At 43.4% G+C, this 14,790-nt stretch overlaps 1 non-coding gene across 1 annotated transcript; it reads left to right on the top strand.

The window, feature by feature from the left end:
* Positions 1 to 2,924: 2,924 nt before the first annotated feature.
* TRNAR-UCU (transfer RNA arginine (anticodon UCU)) lies at positions 2,925 to 3,002 on the top strand. The gene has a single exon. It is a non-coding gene; the product is annotated as a tRNA-Arg (tRNA).
* The last annotated feature ends 11,788 nt before the right edge of the window (positions 3,003 to 14,790 follow it).

Raw genomic sequence — 14,790 nt, 5'->3', positions numbered from 1 at the left:
GATACTTTGGCCACGTGATGCAAAGAGATGACTCATCAGAAAAGACCCTGATACTAGGAAGGACTGAAGGCAGGAGGAGAAGGAGACGACAGAGGGTGAGATGGTTGGATGGCATCACTGACTCAGTGGACAAGCTCCAGGTTTGAGCAAGCTCCGGGAGATGGTGAAGGACAGGGAAGTCTGGAGTGCTACAGTCCATGGGGTCTCCAAGAGTAAGATACGACTGAGAGAGTGAACAATAATAACAACACTGATTGAGCACATACTAGCTTCCAGTCATTGTACTAAGTACGTTCTCATAAAATATCTTATTTAACTGCAGAAATATCAGAGAAGACGGAAACCACATCTGTCCTGTTCACTGATGCACATCCAGCACCCAGTGCAGTGAAGAAGAACTGAAAACGTTTCCTTGGAATGATACATGTGCATTTTTGAGTCAAGACTCAACCTACTAAAGGATGAATATTCAAACCCTAAGTGCCTGCCACTAAGAATTAGTTGGATTGAAGGGCCAGTTTCTGATTTTCTCTACTCCCTCGGTCTACATGCTCTTTTGAAAGAATTATTGTTGTGAGACTATGGTGCTTTCTCGAGCCATTAGGTGAGCTGCCCTATAACCTGAAATGGGCCTCTCTTCCCATCTATCCATAATCCACCATCTATCATCCATCCATCCAAGGAAGAACCTCTGAAAAAAAACGAGAAACCTGTATCTATCTCTGAAGAGAACTTGATTAACATCTGCAAAGCAATTAATTGAATTCTATTAAGTGCCGGGTCCTGGGAAGGAGTGAAACTGTCTACCATGACCCTTTTTTCCACCTTCAGGGAGCAGTCCAGTCACCCTCCCTGCCCCCCACCCTTCATGGTGATGTTCCAGGTCATTCAGAGTAAGTTGAATTTTGTGGTTATCTTCTATATTTGGAAAGCTCAAAACCAAATGATTCATCTTAGTCAAATTTCTAATCCAGATGTCTAAAAACTTTTTTAAGCATGAGTCTCTGTAGAATATTCACACTCAGTGCGTACATACATTCATTCAAAAAATAGTTATGAGCCCCTGCCATAGACCAGGAACTGTCCAATGAGGGAGAACAGAGGAGTGAGAAGACAGATGGGGTCCTTGTTCCATTGAAATTTACATTCTGGGTGGGGAAATGACCTTAAGTTAGGAAATACTTCAGTGAAGAAGGTAAGTTTAGATAAGAAGTTAAGTGCTGTAATACATATGAAACTAGATCGGAATGCTGTGTCAGGATCATGGGGTAGACCGTGCCTAGGGTGGGGCAGCCATGAAAGGCCTCACCGAGGAGGGACGTTGGGAGCCATTCCCATCCCCCATCCCACCCTCTTGGCTCCCAGACATGCCCTTCCCCAGCTGGAAGAATCTTTGTGTCACAGAGCCACTGACAGACTTCCCTGAGGTGGAGAGAAGAAAACAAAACAACCACATTCTTTGAGGGGTTTGCGCAAACTCAAACCCTGCTTTCTAGAAGGAAGTTTTTGCAGTACCTGAATTAACACATCTTGCAGTTAATCTGAAGGCTGTCCCACTATGACATAGAGTACACATCAGAGACAGGTCATCTGCTCTCAGTGGAGTGGATTGTTTTATTTCCCTTTGTTTAGCAACCAAGGCTCTGCTCCTCCCCACCTCAACCCAGGAGTTGATAACCAAACAGTGACTGTCACTAACTCAGCAGAAGGATGGGTTCTGCACTCACTCATCCAGAAATTACCTAGGACCAAGGCTTTTCATGGTCTGACACTTGGACACACAGCCTGACACTGACAAGCGATCCCTCAACAATTCCTCCAGGGCCAGCAACCATCTCAGTCTGGCTCCGATGTATAATCTGTGATTCCATTCATGCCCTCTGCCTGCCAGCCCCCCCAGGAAGGTCACTTCATCTGCATCTGGGCACCTGGTTGTGATGTGCTCAGCTGTTTCATTCATGTCCTCCTCTTTGTGACTCCATGGACTGTAGCCCACCAGGCTCCTCTGTCCATGGGACTCTCCAGGCAGGAATACTGGAGTGGGTTGCTGTGCCCTCCTCCAGGGGATCTTCCTGACCCAGGAATCGAATCCATATCTCTGGCATTTCCTGCATTGCAAGCTGGTTCTTTACACACTGAGCCACCTTGGAAGCCCTTGGGCACCTGGCATCTTCTTTTAAAGGCTGTTTAAAAGCTTTCCGGAGAAGGCAATGGCAACCCACTCCAATACTCTTGCCTGGAGAATCCCATGGACGGAGGAGCCTGGTGGGCTACAGTCCATGGGGTTGTGCAGAGTTGGACACGACTGAGCGACTTCACTTTCACTTTTCATTTTTATGCACTGGAGAAGGAAATGGCAACCCACTTCATTATTCTCGCCTGGAGAATCCCAGGGACGGCAGTCTGGTGGGCTGCCATCTATGGGGTCGCACAGAGTCGGACACGACTGATGCACCTTAGCAGCAGCAGCAGCAGCAGCAAAGAGCTTTCACCTGCTTCCAGTGAGAATGTTGGAGCAGATTCCTGTTTCACTTCACATGCCTCAGGAATGTGTGTAATCCCATTTAAGATGCTTGATTAAGTCTTTAGAACCCAAATCAAGTTGGGGACTTTTCAATCCCAAGAGCACAGCCTGTCATGAGATGGAAACATTCCTAATCAAACATTGTCCTGGAGAGAAGTCTGCTTTGTCTGGTTCGAAGCATAGAGAGACGAGTTCCTGTCAGAAATAGCAGCCATTCCCACATATGAATTCTTCTAAGCCAACTCAGATCCTTCAGCCAAAGAGGGCGCATGTACTGCTAGACAGACTTGGCCTCTGACACAATCCAGAGAGTAGGAGCTGTATCATCAGACCTCATTTTGCAATGCATCCTCCCCAGCTGCCCAGCCGTGCAGGTGGAAGAATTTAATAATCAAATGTGGGACTTTCCTGGTGGTCCAGTGGCTAGGACTCTGCACTTCTAATGCAGGGGGCCCAGGTTCGATCCCTGGTCAGGCCTCTGGACCCCATACGCTGAAACTAAGAGTCTGCATGCTGCAACTAAAGATCCCACATGCTGTAATAAAAATTGAAGAACTCAAGTGCCACAACTAAGACCCAGGGCAGCCGAATAAGTAAATAAATATTTAAAAATATAATTCTAATGATAAATAAAAAAGAGAAGCAAATGCACTGAACAATTATTGATATGAAAAGTATGCTCTCACATCATGGATTAAGTCAGTAGGAAAGTCTCCCTCTTGATCTCTCCCTCCAAGTGCAACAGCAGCACCCATCTACAGAAGTTATGAAGAAAGCGGAGAAGCTACCAAGGTGAGTGGTCTCAACTGCTGCAGAGCCCATGCCATCTCCCAAAGCCAGCCCAAGGAAAGCGCATGGCTTCGAGGTAGACACCCAAGGGTCAGAGTCCTCATCACAACGTGGAAGGAAAGCAGAGGACCTACTTTAAGACCACATCTGGGTTAACGTGAACACTGGTGTGTATTTCAACAGGCAAGAATTCACTTGCCCAGTTCTATCAAAGGACTGTTTTTCCTCTGAGAGTACCTGGTGTGATTTGGCATATATGAATACCTGAATAGTTTCCCTCCAAGACTGCTGAGCTGGAACTAAAGGGTCTATAAACTGTGAAATGAGAAAGGGACGTGGTGCAGCTTAATGCTAATGACCACTCAGGTGATGGGGCTGGGCTTCCACATCCTTACAGCTCCCAGAACCAGAATCTGATTAGTACCTCTTTTAAGACTGAATATACAGTCTGCCCCAAATGCTTTCTAAATAAAGGGAGTGTTATGGGCTGCCATCAATCTTTCCCTCCTGTTAATCATTTCAAGGAAGCACATTGTCCACACAAGGTGACTATTAAGCAATTAACCCTTTAGGGTATTTTTTTTTTTAATTTCAAGATTTAGCTGAACTTGAGGATGATCCTCCTTTCCCCTCCCCATCTCTATTCCTTTTAACTAAGGATCTGAATTCATCTATTACAGCAGGGGTCCCCAACCTCAGGGATCTAATGCCTGATGATCTGAGGTGGTGCTGATGCAATAATAAAGATGAAGTGCACAATATGTGTAATGTACTTGAATCATCCCCAAACCACCCCTCCCCAAGGAACCCATGGAAAAATTATCTTACATGAAACTGGTCCCTGTGAGGCAAGCAGAAGTAACGCCATGGCAGGCAGCTTAGATTAGGAGCAGGCCTTCCTACTTCCGGGTGGTAAGATTATCAGGCCACCTGGATACAACCAATCAGCTTTCGCTTAAACACTGACCGCTGTTTGCCAATTAGGAAATTAGGAACGGGGCGGAAACCCCCGGGAAAGTCCCGCGCGCGGGAAAGTTTTGACCAATGAAATTGCTTTGCAAACTTGTAACCAATCCGCTTAAACCAACTACCAACGGCGTGTGCTCACCCTATAAATTTGTATAAGAGCTTGGGCTCGGGGCTCTCCGACCCGCACCACTGCGATGGATGCGGCAGGAGCCCAGACTCGAGTCAGCAATAAACTTCTCTTTTTGCGAGTTGCATTGTCTTGGAAGCCTTCTCTCTTCCCGCTCGGGGATTCGGACATCGGGCATAACAGTCCTGTGTGTCAAAAAGTTTCAGTGACCGCTGCAGTATAGTCTGTTAAATGTGTAAATAAACAAGTTACTAAATAACCTGGTGATAAAAGCCAGGGAAATTACTTCTATTTTTAAAAAAAGTATTTGTATTAGGATCACTGCCCTTGATTACACAACTAGAAGCAATTATAGACCTGAAACTTCCTTTTCTAAAATTGTGTTGTTTTCATTGCTTCTGGAGTGGAATCGCTAATTTACTTCATTGTGCAACCTTGCTTTTCAATTTTGTGTATTTCTGTGAAAGATGTTGGCAATTCTTTTGTGTTTTTGTTTATGTGGTGATTTGGGGGATGGGATCCTGATGGGGAGGAAGGAAAAGTGTGATGTAAAAATTGGAAAAGCATTAGTGATACAGAGCTCTCCCTATAGCTTTACTGATTTGCAAAATTACTAATAATATGTGTAATCTTTCCCCCCCAAACTGGCTTTTTTTTTTTTTTTTTTTAATTGTGTCTGTGTATCTGCCCAAAGTCAGAAGCCAATTAGTCATTTTAGGATTTTCTTTCAATTTTACTACCCACGCACCTCCAACCAATTACCAAAGCTAGGTGATTCCACTTCTGAACTCTTCAGGAGAAGAGCTAGGTACCCTGCTGTCATTCAGGACCCAGTATTGTCTCCCAGGGCAGCATGCAGTCCCATAACCAGGCTCCCTAGTACCAGTCTGGCCTTTCACACACCCAGCCTCCACACTGTGCCAGTGTGATGCCCTAAGAGCCCAACTTTCCACATCTACAAAGCCCCTCCTCAGAAGAAGCCATCCATGACCCTTCTTGCCTCCCCCAGGCCAACTAGGGGCCCTTCTTCAAAATGCACCTCACCCTCCCCCCTTGTAAAGGCTTTCCTGGTGGTTCAGACCATCAAGGTAAAGAATCCACCTGTAATGCAGGAGACACGGGTTTGATCCCTGGATGGGGAGGATCCCCTAGAGGATTTGGCAACCCGTTCCAGTATTCTTGCCTGGAGAATCCCATGGACAGAGGAGCCTGGCGAGCTATGCAGCCCATGGGCTTGCAAAGAGTTGACACAACTGAGAAGCTAGCACTCCTCCCTTGTAAGGGATCACACTGGAATTTAATTTTGCCTGTAAAACCATCTCCCTCACTAGATTGTGAGTAGTCCAAAGTTGGAACTGTGATTTTTCCCAGGGCCCCACACAGAAAATGCTCCATAGCTGCGTGTAAGAAAAGGAAGGGAAGAGGGGCAATGGGAAACTTTGAGCTGTGTGTGTTGTGATACCCCAAGAAATGGCTTGTCACCCTGCTCAGCTAATTGCTTAGAATAAACAAGGACATACCAGAGGAGAGGCCATTGTCTGGCATCCACACTCTGCTTCCATTTGGGGAGAACCCCTGGGCAGCATGGTCAACTTTTTGTGGACATGACCTGGGCAGTTGTCCAGCACTCCACACTGAGAGGGTCCCTGAAATTGCTTTGATGGTCTATTGTCACCATGCTGAAATTCTTAATACATTTTTAACAATGATCCCTACGTTTTCCTTTTGCACTGGGCTTTGCAAATTATATAGTTGGTCCTGCCTGGTGAGTATGGAAGTTGGGGAGAAGGGGCTGGGGGCTCAGATCCTCCTACTCTTCATCCCCTGGTAAACAAAGACCAAGTCCCTGTCATCTGATGTACAGACTCACCAAGCATTCATTATCATTTTATAGTCTTTCTGCATATCTATCTACCTCTATTTTTAAAAGTCATGTAGTCATGGATGAGTTTAATAAAATACATGTTTACTTGAAAGAGTTCCTTAATTTAAAATGGCATTTTAGCATTAGATGTAGTTTGTATAGGAGAAGGTCACAGTTGGGTTCCAGCATATCTTTACTTTTATAACACTCACCATGTTCCTTTGTCTAGGATAGAAAAGTGCCTGCAGGCTCAGACTCTTCCTCAAGTATTAATAGAGGTATATGCTTAGATTTGAACACCTTGGTACTTCCCACCCCTGGGAGCCAGGAGCCCAGGGACACCTCAGCTCCCACCAGGAGATGAAGAGGTGATGAGATTCTCTTGTGGGATGGCCATGATGGTCGATTTCAGTAAAAGAAATAAAGGATACAGCACATCCTTCCCAGCCTCCCCTTCAGTTCCTACCTGTTTTCCCAGCCTGCACCTTCAGGCACTCACTAATTGTGAGAGTCCCTACCGACTCCAATAGATTCTCTTTTTATTGAGGCAGTGAGGTTGGGTTGCTACTAGTTCAAACGGGGAGACTTCTTCCTAAAGAACCATAAACATTCAACCACTTTTGCTAGAGCCTCTTTTTCTTTTCACCCACTCACACTCCCGACATCAGACATAGGGACGTTTGATGATAGACAGCACACCTGTTTCTAGATCCTTGGCCCTATCCCCAGGCCCACAGGTGGGGCACTTTGCCATTTGATGGAATTCAGTATTGTTGGTTTCACATTCACCTCTCTTCCTCCCCCTGCTCTTCTGAATAATAACATCTAAGGATTATTTAGTCTGACCAGGTACTCAGTCGGCCCTGAACCCTCTGCGTATCCTGAGAGGAGTATCATGGAGCAATTGTGAGCTCAGAGTCTGACTCCAGGCTGTTGGATTAGAACCATATATGTGAGATATAAACAACAAAAAGTACCCATCTCCAGCACCAGTGTGAAGTTAAATGAGCCGAAGTATATGCTACACTTAGCCCAGTGCCTGGTAAGCACTGCTTGTGCTTGCTATCTTGTTAATCCTGCATCATTGAACCCCCGCAGCAGCCCAATGAGGGAGGTTTTCTTAGTATCATTATCATTCCCATTTTGTAGATAAGAAAACTGAAGGGCAGAGAAATCAAGCAGCTTGCCCAGAGTGACCCTTGAGTAAGTGGTGAGGCCATCAAAAATGGCCTGAGATGGTCTCAGTCTGGAGCCAAGCTCTCTCACCACTAAAAACCACTACCTTCCCCAGGGGGACACCTAGCTGACTGAAGACCACTGTGACCCCAGATATTTCTCCAGGTCTAATGCCTTCTTTGCAATCCTATGCCTGGATCCTATATGCATAAACCTGCCAGCTGATAACAGGGCCTACAGAATTGCCTTTGTTTTTCACCGAGTCCTCTGACCACCAATCCCCAGTGTGATATGGAGGCTGGGGAAGGCGCTCAGAATGGGACGAAGGTGGGCTTAAAGGGCTGGGCCTGGTGGTGTAGGGGCAGTAAGAGACGATGTGAGCGAACAGTGCAGCTCCTGGGAGAAACGTGGTGGATCAATACTTCCGGCCTTCTCACGGGGCTTTCTCCACTGCAGAGGCTGAAAATCAAGGTCTGTAATTCCCAGATGCACTTGGGGTTCCGGCAACCAGAAGGAAGCAGGGAGGGAGAGACCGCACTTGGGCTGCTTGCAATGTGTCTGCTGGCAAGTACCATTGCTTCGGAGTCTGGAATTTCCATGATGTTCTTCCCCATCCAGCTGGCAGTGTCCAATTGTAAAAGACAGCAGTGCCCTTCGTGTCCCCTCGAGCTGCAGCGTGGTTCTCAGAACTATTCCTGAAAGCTCAGCGTGGTCCCTCCAGCCTCTTGAGTAATTCTGCGGTGGTGGTGGTTCAGTCACTAAGTCGTGTCCAACTCTTGCGACCCCATGGGCTGTAGCCTGCCAGGCTCCTCTGTCCATGGGATTCTCTAGGCAAGAATACTGGAGTGGGTTGCCATTTCCTTCTCCAGCACAGTATTAAATCTCCTTCAGCCTAAACTCACTAGGGAGCTAGAGTGGATTATGTCTCTGCCATTGAATTCTGCCCGATACAGCATCTGAGGAGTGGAAAATTGACCATGACTGATGGGTGACATGTCTCATTATCAAATATTGTATTTAAAAAAAAAAAAGTATAGGGAAAAATATGACAAATATCTGTATCCACTACCCAGATTAAGAAAAAAATTACAGATAAAACTGATGACATCCTCTTTCCCCTTTATCATTTGGAGCCCCTTCTCCTACCCCAAGGACTTAACAGCATGAAATGCCTATACATGTCTTTACCTTTTTACTCCTTAAGTAGCTCTGTGCCAAATATAGCATGATTTTGCATGTTTCCTTCCACAACTTTTTTGTTTTTGTTTTTCAACATTAAGTTTATGAGATTTGCCAGTACTGATACTCAATTGCCTTATTTTATTATTTTAATGGCTAGATGGTAATTCATACATGAAAGTATTTCATGTGTGATTTCAGCACAGTTTACTCTGCTATTGATAAGGAATGTAGTTTAACTTTCTAAGGTCTATTGGGGTGGAATTTCAAATGTCTTCAGAGCAAATGCGTTAGAGAAACACACGAAACGCTCTAGGGATAATAGGCAGACTAGTGTCCATGAAGACTGAGATGTTTGCATTTACATCTTAAAGCAATGCCCTGGCTGAGCTAATCTGGCCGGGGAGCAGGATCGTCATGGGGTTCCACTCCTGTGTCCCCAAGACATGCCACAGAGGCTATCCATGACCATCAAAGCCCCATGGCAGACAGAACCAGACTTGCTACCAGGAAATGAAAATCGGGATCAAAGTGAGTAACTGGCTTGTGCAGTCCCCAAAGCCGTGTCCCCCAGGTTCTGGAAAGATACTGATGAGTTCAGTGACCAATCATGAAGAAATTCTAGCACCTTTGCCAGAAATTCTGGATGAAAGGATTCAGGAGCTTTTATCCCCAGGGCTTACAATTAGTTAATTATTCTGTCACCCAAAGTTACTGAATCATAAAAAGTAGACACACATTTGCTATGATTCAGCTCCAGTCAGCAGAACCGGACCCTGTTGTGGGGAAAAGGGGAAAGAGCAGGCCTTTGTAGTGGAGCGCGCACAAACCCCCCTTCCTGCCACTTCCTGTGAGTGTGAACCTGGACAGACAGCTTCCTGCCTCTGACTTTTAGTCGCCTTGTCTCTAAAAGTGAGGTGAGAGTGGAGTGTTAGTCCCTCAGTTGTGTCCAGCTCTTTGGGACCCCATGGACGGTAGCCTGCCAGGCTCCTCTGTCCATAGGACTTCCCAGGCAAGAATACTGGAGTGGGTTGCCAGTTCCTTTTCTAGGAATTGCAGGGAGTCACCAAGTTTTTGACAAGAATCAAGGCAGTAAAGCAGCTTATATTGCTTAGAGGTGGGGAAAAAAAAAAAAAAATTCCTAGTAGCATTCTCTGAGTGCTTAGATCAAGTTATACTGAAGGCCAAAACCCCAGCTCTTGGGATTTATAGTTTAATCTGTTTGATTTGCTTGAGCCAGTTTGAGTTGGGCTTTCTGTCACTTGTAGGATAGTAAGCCTTGACCAGTATGGTCTCATTAGGAAGCTGTGAGGATTAATCAAGATGGAACGACATGAACCTACTAAGGATCAGATTTCCTTTCCCTGCCTTGTTCTTGAAAGTGAAAGTCGCTCAGTCATGTCCGATTCTTTGCCATCCCATGGACTGTAGCCTGCCAGGCTCTTCTGTCCATGGAATTCTCCAGACCAGAATACTGGAGCCATTCCCTTCTCCAGGGGATCTTCCCGAGCCAGGGATCAAACCCAGGTCTCCCACATTGCAGGCAGATTCTTTACCATCTGAGCCACCAGGGAAGCCAAATCGATCTTAATTTAACTCCTTTTTCTTTTTTTGGCTGCACTACTGGCTGCTTGAAGGGGTCTTAGTTCCCTGACCAAGCGTTGAACCCAGGCTCTTGGCAGTGAGAACAAAGAGCCTTAACCACTGAGACACCAGGGAATTTCCTTCATTTAACTCCTTTAAAAATTTTACGTACTACCAAAATCATTCTGGGTTTCTGTAAATGTCTCAAAACTATGATATATTAGAAGCTTGAAAAAATTAAAAAGCTTACCTTAACCATATGATCTAGCAATTTTACTCCTGGGCAAATATCCAGAAAAGATGAAAACCCTTCTTTGAAAAAATACATACATCCCAGTGTTCACAGAAGCACTATTTACAATAGCTAAGATGTGTAAACAACTCAAATGCCCATCAACAGATGAGTGGTTGAAGATGTAGTATGTACATACATTTACTATTCAGCTGTGAAAAAGAATGAAATACTGCTATTTGCAGCAATGTGGGTAGACCTAGAGAATATCATACTAAGTGAAGTAAGTCAGGTAGAGAAAGATAAATATTGTATGGTATCACTCATTGTGGAATCAGAAGATAATACAGATGACTCTATATACAAAACAGAAACAGATTCACGGTCATAGAAAAGAAGCCTATGGATACCAAAGGGGAAAGTCAGGGGTGAGGGATAAATTAGGATTATGGACTAGCAGATAAAACTCCTATACTTAAAATAGACAAACAACAAGGATATACTGTACAGCACAGGGAACTATATTCAATATCAAATAATAGCTTTTAATGGAAAATAATCTGAAGTATATATGTGTTTATATAATAAGTATTACTGTATTTTATGTGTGTGTACTAAATTGCTTCAGCTGTGTTCGACTCTTTGTGACTCATACAGACCTATGGACTTTAGCCCTCCAGGCTGCTCTGTCCATGGGATTCTCCAGGCAAGAATACTGGAGTGGGTTGCCATGCCCTCCTCCAGGGAATCTTCCTGACCCAGGGATCGAACCTGCTTCTTTTATGTCTCTTGCATTGGCAGGCAGGTTCTTTACCACTAGTGCCACCTTGGAAGCCCATTTATATTATATATAGAGGTGTATATCAGATTATTATCCATGTACTATAGATATATTTATGACCAAATCACTTTGCTGTAGGCCTGAAACTAACATAATATTGTAAATCAACTACACCTCCAAAAAAACAAAAATTACAGTGCAAAAGGCGCTTTGGCTTAGAAAAGATTGTTTGGTAAAATAATAGCTTTCTTAACATACTTGAGGCTGTCGCAGGAAAAAGAAATAGATGTCAACCTGAAGAGCAGAATTGGGTGACTGGGTGGAAGTCAGAGGATGCATGGCTTCCACGTGAGGACATACTGTCTAGTAACAAGCTCTGGATTGCATCTCTGAGGGTGAGGGCTCTCATCACAGGAGATACTCATGTTGAGAATGGACAGCCTCTGACTCCAATAGTGCAGATTTCTACTTCAAGGGCACAGTTACAGGCTGATCACTAAGCCCCCTCACTTAGGATTCTAAATAAAGTGCCAAATATAACTATTATTTCTGCCTTCAATATAAGAGTATCTCTGATTTTTCCATTAAAAAGGAATTTTGAGCAATTTGAGGATACAAACTTTTAGGAAGCAGAGGAATAGTTAAATATGCATTCCTATGCTTAATTTATGATATCAGCCACATAAAGCTTTGCATTGATATATTATATAAAATTATCACATGTGAATTTAGAAAAGTCACTTTATCCATTCTCACATTTAGTGAAATAACATTCAAGCCCTTCACATGTACTTTGGCATTACTTTCTTTTTTATTAGAGTCACTTTTCAACCATATAATGTTGGATTTGTTCAATAATGTTTAACTTTTAGAGCTGTGCCTTTATGACTATAAAAAACAACTCTAAGATAAGCATTCTGGCAGAAAAAAAATACCTTTTTTATTGCAAGTCTAACATTTTCCAGCCCCTAACCTCTCTGGTCCTACTGTAAGCGATTTTTTTTTTAAGTGAGTTTTCTTAGAAACTCAACTATGACAATTTAGCAGAATAAACCATGCTTAGTAAATAATAGAATATTCTCTGAATAAAGGAAGATACAAAATCACATGTATGATATGATCCAAGCAAAATATGATGAAAAGTTGGACTAGATATGTAGGCACAAACAAAAATGAAGGAATATAACAGAAAGTTAGCCGTAGCTATCTCTGAATTGTGGTTATTATACACACCATTGTTTCATTTTCATACTTTTCTGTATTTCCAAGTTTTCTGCAATGGGCATGAGTATCTTTATAATGAGAAAAAGAGCTAGTTATAAAAATGTATGCCTGAGTGATATTTATCAAGCATAAACCTTTATTTCAGCTTCCTTGAGGTTTACAAGATGCAGTAGGATCAGGGGTCACAAACTCAAAAACTTTTACATAACATAAATAATGGAAGTGGGCCAATTAAAATAATAGGGAGTGGTGAGGACTGTGGCAAATGGGAGAATACTTGCCTAATTAAAACAGGGCAGACGATTATTGTCATGTAGGAATGTGAGCCCAATGGTATCAAATGCTCTGATACTGGATCTTTATATAAAATTTCCCCCACTTTTTTTTAATAGTGAAGGCCAAACACAATCCTTGTTTCAGTTTGCCCTTGTATGTGACCTCTAAGTTAGAGTTCCCATTCTTTATGAACTGGTACTCCAACTGGCCTTCCCTGCAAACTACAGGCTTTAATTTCTTGTTTCTCTTCAGTCTTTCCAGCTCTCCAGTGTCCTATTTCACCATTCACACCTAGGTCAGTATTTCCCAAAGTGTGTTCTATGGAACACAAGTCCTTTGGGATGTTCTGTGAAAAGAAAAGGGAAGTGAGGTGAAGTCACTCAGTCGTGTCTGACTCTTTGCGACCCCATGGCCTGTAGCCTACCAGGCTTCTCCGACCATGGGACTTTCCAGGAAAGAATACTGGAGTGGGTTACCATTTCCTTCTCCAGGAGATCTTTCTGACCCAGGAACCCGCATTGTAGGCAGACGCTTTACCGTCTGAGCCACCAGGGAAGTCCATAATTAAATGTGTCTGAGAAACACTTCTTTGGGTTTCCCACCCAGAGATTCCCAGCATACACTAGTATTTTAAAGTCCCCAGAAGTTCCGTGGTTTACTAAGCAAATAAACTTTGCTTGTCACAAACCTAGACAATGTATTAAAGTATAAAAAGCAGAGAGATCAGTTTGCCAACAAAGGTCCTTATATTCAAAACTATGGTTTTTCCAGATCTGTAGTTATGCACAGATGTCAGAACTGGACGATAAAGAAGGCTGAGCACTGAAGAATTAATGCTTTTGCATTGTGGTGCTAGAGAAGACTGCCGAGAGTCCATTGGACTGCATGGAGATCAAACCAGTCAATTCTAAAGGAAATCAACCTTGAACATTCACTGGAAGGACTGACGTTGAAGCTGAAGCTCCAATACTTTGACCACCAAGAGCCAACTCATTGAAAAAGACCCTGATGCTGGGAAAGACTGAAGGCAAAAGGAGAAGAATCAACAGCAGATGAGATAGTTAGATAACATCACTGATTCAATGGAAATGAATTTGAGCAAACTCCGGGAGATAGCAAAGGACAGGGGAGCCTGGCATGCAGCAGTCCATAGGGTTGCTAAAAGTCAGACATGATTTAGCCACTGAACAACAGGAACAACAGATTTTTCTTAGTCTAGCATTTTTCAAACTCTTTTGGCCATGAAATCCTCCATGGACCATGGAACACAGTTTGAGTAACACAGATCTGGGTTATCTGGAGCTCTCAGTGGAGAAAATAACACATGCTAAACGAAGGTCATATATTTTTCCTGGATGAGGAAATACTGGAAGTGTTGCAAAAGAAAAAAGAGAGAGAGGGAGTAAGATGCTAAGTGTATTATGGTTGGTCTATGTACCACATAGTGACTACAAGTGTGGTCCACAAAACCAGATTTCCTGGTTTGGAAGGGTAGGTTCTGCCACTAATTAGTGATGTGACCTCGGGCAAGTTACTTGACTGCACTGTGCTTCAGCTTCCTTGACATAAAATAATGATAATTATGGTGTCTACCTCAAGAATGAATTATTGTGAAATGTATAAACATTCCTGACATTATTGTAGGTGCTCAATAAATATTTGTAATGCTCACTTCCCTGTTCACATTTGCTAGTACATAGATGATAATAATGGTGATTATTAATGTATCATGATTATTGTATTTTATTATCTAACATATATTGGAAGCTTAATATATGCCAGGCACAATGCTAAATAGATTATCTCCTTACAAAAAACTATATGCAGTAGAGCTTTATTATTATTCCCACTCTAAACATATATATGGGGAACTGAGGTTTGGAAAGTTGATGCAACTGACCCTCAATTAAATAACTAGCAATGGGACAGCTTGGATAAAACCCTACTGGTTGGACTTGGAATCTCACCCTTATAAATGCTATGTTCTGCTTCCTTGAAGGCCCAGGGCCTCAAAGATGACTTACAGAAAGTTCACTGGTGCCTCCATTTTACTGAACCTAAGGTC

This window comes from Dama dama, chromosome 17, assembly GCF_033118175.1.
Source record: "Dama dama isolate Ldn47 chromosome 17, ASM3311817v1, whole genome shotgun sequence".
Taxonomy (NCBI): Eukaryota; Metazoa; Chordata; class Mammalia; order Artiodactyla; family Cervidae; genus Dama; species Dama dama.
The sequence above is the reverse complement of the archived record's forward strand: the minus strand, read 5'-3'. Positions and strand labels throughout refer to the sequence as shown.